This window comes from Aplysia californica, unplaced genomic scaffold (assembly GCF_000002075.1).
Source record: "Aplysia californica isolate F4 #8 unplaced genomic scaffold, AplCal3.0 scaffold00527, whole genome shotgun sequence".
In the NCBI taxonomy this organism is placed as follows: domain Eukaryota; kingdom Metazoa; phylum Mollusca; class Gastropoda; order Aplysiida; family Aplysiidae; genus Aplysia; species Aplysia californica.
Genome location: NW_004797797.1, coordinates 60691 through 66565, shown reverse-complemented (window position 1 = coordinate 66565; position 5875 = coordinate 60691).

Sequence of the window (5875 nt, the reverse complement as noted above, 5' to 3'; positions counted from 1 at the left end):
CTTCTTCTTCTTCTTCTTCTTCTTCTTCTTCTTCTTCTTCTTCTTCTTCTTCTTCTTCTTCTTCTTCTTCTTCTTCTTCTTCTTCTTCTTCTTCTAATACAGGTATCGTATTTTTATTTTTTAAAGTGTTATTAACAGGCAGGCTTGAAGCCGGCCTCTTAAATGACCTAGATTGTTTCAATACAGGCATTAAACACCGTACATAAAAAAATATATCAATATTTAATATTATAAAAGCCAACAAAGTGAACGTAAAGCGTTAACACATTTGGAGAGGTTACTGAGGGGTCACGTTTACCTCCTTCTTAGTACACTCTACCTCGACATGGTCGGACGCATCATTTTAAAAGGCAGTATGTGCCTTTTCGCCAACTTCCAGAAACGTTCAGGAGAACTATAAAAAATGACAATAAATAAATAAATAAATAAATAAATACATAAATAAATACATAAATAAATAACATTAAAACAATGTATGGCGTATCATTTCAAAAGACAGTGTATGCCTATATCCAGTTTCGCAAAACGTTTAGGAGAACGAAAACAAGAAAACAAAGAGTTTAAAAAAAATATACATAAATGATTGACATGAAAACAAACACATCATTGCCCCAAAAAGGTCAGTAGGTCTGAATAATCTATTTTCAAAACACTTCCCCCGCGGTATTTAATAAAATTGAGATATCATGATCAGACTATAGTGGATAAAAACGTGTGCAGTGCTTAATTAAACAATGAGAGGTGGAATTGACGTAAGACTCAATTTCGTCCAAAACTGGACATACTGTCTTTTAAAATAAAATTCAGAGGTAGGCAATCCAGTAGAACTTGTCTTTGTTTGCCTAGATGATTCATGAGAAGGAAGTGCAGAGGGCACGAGACGAGGCTGGGGAGGGACGGGTGGGGGTGAGGGTGGTAGGGGGAGTGTGGTGTGTGCAAGGGAGGGTGGAGGTGGAGATTTAACTCTTTAAGCCCTGGGTTTTTTCTACCGTTTCCCCGGAGTTGTTTTTTTTTTTTTCGATAGTCACCTAAATCCTAGTACACTATGGCTCATTATAACCCCAAAAGCTTGCCTCCAGCTTCTAAATAGCGGACACAAAGGCTTAGTCGTTACTAAAAAAACTTGGTTCGTGAATAGTTCCGAAAAACAAGAATAAACTAGCACTAAATATAACGAAACAGTTGCCACTAGTACTGGACGCTCCTGGCGTCCGATGGGGAACGGGGTTATTACCGAGTGTCCAATGGGGAACAGGGTTATTACCGAGTGTCCGATGGGGAACAGGGTTATTACCGAGCGTCTGATGGGGAACATGGTTATTACCGAGTGCCCGATGGGGAACAGGGTTATTACCGAGCGTCTGATGGGGAACAGGGTTATTACCGAGCGTCTGATGGGGAACAGGGTTATTACCGAGTGCCTGATGGGGAACAGGGTTATTACCGAGCGTCTGATGGGGAAGAGGGTTATTACCGAGTGCCCGATGGGGAACAGGGTTATTACCGAGCGTCTGATGGGGAACAGGGTTATTACCGAGTGCCCGATGGGGAACAGGGTTATTACCGAGCGTCTGATGGGGAACAGGGTTATTACCGAGCGTCTGATGGGGAACAGGGTTATTACCGAGCGTCTGATGGGGAACAGGGTTATTACCGAGCGTCTGATGGGGAACAGGGTTATTACCGAGCGTCTGATGGGGAACAGGGTTATTACCGAGCGTCCGATGGGGAACAGGACTCGAGCGTCCGATGGGGAACAGGGTTATTACCGAGCGTCCGATGGGGAACAGGACTCGAGCGTCCGATGGGGAACAGGACTCGAGCGTCCGATTATTACCGAGCGTCTGATGGGGAACAGGGTTATTACCGAGCGTCTGATGGGGAACAGGGTTATTACCGAGCGTCCGATGGGGAACAGGGTTATTACCGAGCGTCCGATGGGGAACAGGACTCGAGTGTCCAATGGGGAACAGGACTCGAGCGTCCAATGGGGAACATGACTCGAGCGTCCGATGGGGAACAGGGTTATTACCGAGCGTCCGATGGGGTTCAAAGAGTTAAAGGGACCTTGCACTTGTCTGTTTCCTCTGAACTGGTCTCTGTAAACATAAAATATATCTGTCGTCTTTTCCCGACCGAGAACTGCTTTCATCTCTCGCTGTCCACCTCATCCTCCGTACGTTCAAGTATGAGTGATGTACAGCGTTGCAGAATGTTTTGCTCCGATAGTGTTCCAGAGGGGTTTTTTTTTTCATAAAACGTGTAAATTTTAAATAATTTTTGAAGCGCATACCTTTATTCGATAGAAAACGCTGTGCTATTTACACTATATTGTTATTATTATAATCATCTTATTATTATTATTATTATCATTATTTTTTAAATTATTATTATTATTATTATTATTATTATTATTATTATTATTATTATTATCATTATTATTATTGTTGCTGTTGTTAACATTATTGTTATTATTACTTTAGTCACTGTAAGCCAATTTATCATCGGTTAATACAACTACTGTTCCTTGTTGGTGGTTGTCAGATGCTCAGGTATGCTTCTCTCCTTCTTTCTTATTAAGCATCTGGTGTGGTTTACTTCTTCTTTCCTATCAAGCGTCTATCGTCCTTATCTGACCCCTCCTTCTTTTTTGTGTTTGTAACTCTCTTGTAACACCTCTAATCTTCGGTACATAAATGACAGGGGCAGTAAAACTCTTACTAAAACAAACATCCTCCCTCCTCCCCCCCCCCACCCCCAACCAAAAAAAGAGAACCCCATCACTAGTCTTGATTACTTTCTTTTTGAAAATGTCTATATACGTTACTCTCTATTAGTTGCATTTCTAGTCTTAGGCAATTATATGACCTATCTGTGTTTGAAGTGCCGTAAACTCTTACAAATAGTAAGCAAAACATATTCATTGCCTTGTCTTGACATTCCTTTCTGAAAGAGAACTATTCGCTCATAGCTTTTAGGTTTGCTAACGTGCTTTGTGGTTGTTGTCGTCATGTTATGAGTAATTGGTGGCTTTTAAGGACAAGCCGGCTGACCCAGATTAGGGGGTGTTTCCAGAATTCTTGACCAACACCAAAATTGGGCATTGCCCTACCTATAGGAGAAGTTTAGTTTCATTGGTGTGTATATTTGTTTGGTAATAGTGAAAACTCTTCTTGTCTTTTAAAGAGACTGAACAAAGGGCAGAAACTTTACCGTCGATTTTCTCAAAACAACATTTTTAGGGATATCCTCCTTGTGCTTAAAAGCGATCAATTTTTTGTGTCACAACGCAGTGGAATCAGGAGTTCTTCTAATTTTTGGGCATGTGGAGTTATTGCTTTCATTTTAAAGCTTGTTCATTTGCCTTGCTTTGAAGGGGAAGGGGGAAATACCGATTCATCTTAAATAGAAGTCGAGTTATTTGCGACTGAAGGAAGTGGGGTCACCTGATTTCAGTGGTAAAATGAGCGAGTAAATGGCCGTCAAAGTTCGAAGACATTCAAAACTTGAATGTCCTAGCAGGGAACTGAGCATCTGCAATTTTGGTGCCTTTAATCAACCTGTTTTCCCTTAACAATCCACACAGAAATAATGTTTTTATACCAACGTAAAAGATGTTGAGCGAAAAAAAACAAAATTTCGAGAAAAATGTCCAAACTTGCAGGAAAACTGCCAGTTACTACGAATTCAGTATTTTGACGAGCGCCTGATTTCACCACGATATCCCAAATTTATACTCTTCAACAAAAACAAACGCATAACTGCATAAAAAGGTAGCGCTCATATGACCTTATGCACTGGCGAGCGCCGTAAAACTCTAACTAAACTAAACTACTAAACTAGAGAGTAAGGTATTGTATTCATATTACTAACAGGCCAAAAACTTTAATTTTACATGAACAAAAACTGTGGGATTTTACTATCACCATGTACTGCTAAATAGTAAATACACACAAAAACCCCCACCAAAAAACAAAAAAGAAGAAAGAAAACTCAAGTCGAATAATTAATGTTTACCTAACATTAGACCTTTTAAGTAGAGGGTGGGGTGGGGGACACTTGTGGCCTAGAGTTTAAAGTGTTTGCTTCTCATTCAATAGGTTCTGGGTTCGAATCCGAACGGTGACGTAAATGTTTCTTCTCTAAAATCATCCACCTTCATTTCTTTTCCTGCTCTCTTTAGTAGCAATGTTCTTTCGTCTGCTTTCGTCTCCACTTTCTGCCCCCACCCCGTCACATCCTTTGCCTCCTCCTCTGGGGTACCGTCTTGGCAGAGAATTTGGTTTCTTAGGAGACTGCTGAAAATATCGTGGAAGGAAAAGATATCAAATGAGGTAGTGCTTGATGAAGCCCACCTGGCACGCTCACTGACAATCAGAATACGACAAATGCAGTTTTTGGGACACCTGAATAGACATAAGAGTCTTGAACATCTAGCTCTCATTGGCAAAATTGAGGGCAAACGAGGCAGGGGTAGGCCTAGAGCAACCTACTTAGAGAACTTAAACAGAATCAGATGGGTAATGTGGAAAGATAAGGGTAACGTAACTTATTTTTTAATCAAAAAAAGCTTCCGAGCAAAGAAATGAATGGAGAACCATGATCGCTCGATGTCTACCGCAAATCTGGCCCTTGATGATGTTATTTACAACAAAAGAATGCCGAGGCTGGTACATTCAAGTTCGCCAAGTAGTAGAATAGTGTAGTATTTAGCCACAGTAATCAAAATTAATGTAAAAATGTATCAATACTTGTTAAAATGCACTGAGCCAATAAAGCACACGTTTTAAGGAGATATAAAAAAAACCCAACTGTTTCATTCTTTTAATTGTAACAAATTGTTTAGTACAAATTCTTTAGTAGGTACATAATGTTTATTTTTTTTAGAAAATTAATCTATTCAACATTTTAAATTTGATTTTTATCTTGAGTCCATGCAACTTTTACTACAGATTAAGACACTTTAATCTTTAAAAAAAAAAAAAATTAATAGTATAAAAAGTTCAAATGTTGGGCTTAGATCGAGTACATTTTGACAGCTGGTTAACGACATTTTTTAAAACATTAGATCTACATCTAACTTTCTTTTCACCTGTAGGCCTATAAAGAACTGCATGACCTTTACCTGTCGGAAGGAAAAAGAAATGGATGCTGAAGGTATGCTGCCCTTGAAACACACCTGCGTCAAAACATCCTCTCCAGACAAAATGAAAGAGAGAACACACACTGAGAGAAGTAAACACTCATGTGCTTAATTGGAAAAATAGCAAGCGTTTTACGGCAGTTGCAACAAAATTAAGACATACGTGTCAAACATTAGAGATGATACAAGGGAGTTACGTACATAATAACGAAGGAGGAGAAATAAGGACGATAGATATTAAAATTTGATAGAAAAGAAGGAGGAGAGATCAGGAGGATAATACTAATATGTTTGATAGGAAAGACAGAGGGGAAATAAGGACGATAGATTTTGGATAGAAAGGAAGGAGGAAAGATTAGGACGATATATTTTTTTACGAAAGAAGGAGGAGAAATAAGGACGATGGCTTTTTGGTAGGAAAGAAGGAGGAGATGTCGGGGCGATAGATGTTTGATAGGAAAGAAGGGGGTTAAAAAACACCAGAGCGCGCACCAACCACCCAGACTCATGTGCGTCCCGAGTTTAATGTCAGTAAAAATAGTGGAACCTGTTCTAAACGGCCACTTGTTCAAGACAATCACCTGTACAAACCGCCATTTTCTACTTTGAACAAGGATCGTCTATCTATCTATCTATCTATCTATCTATCTATCTATTTATCTATCTATCTATCTATCTATCTATTTATCTATCTATCTATCTATCTATCTATTTATCTATCTATCTATCTAT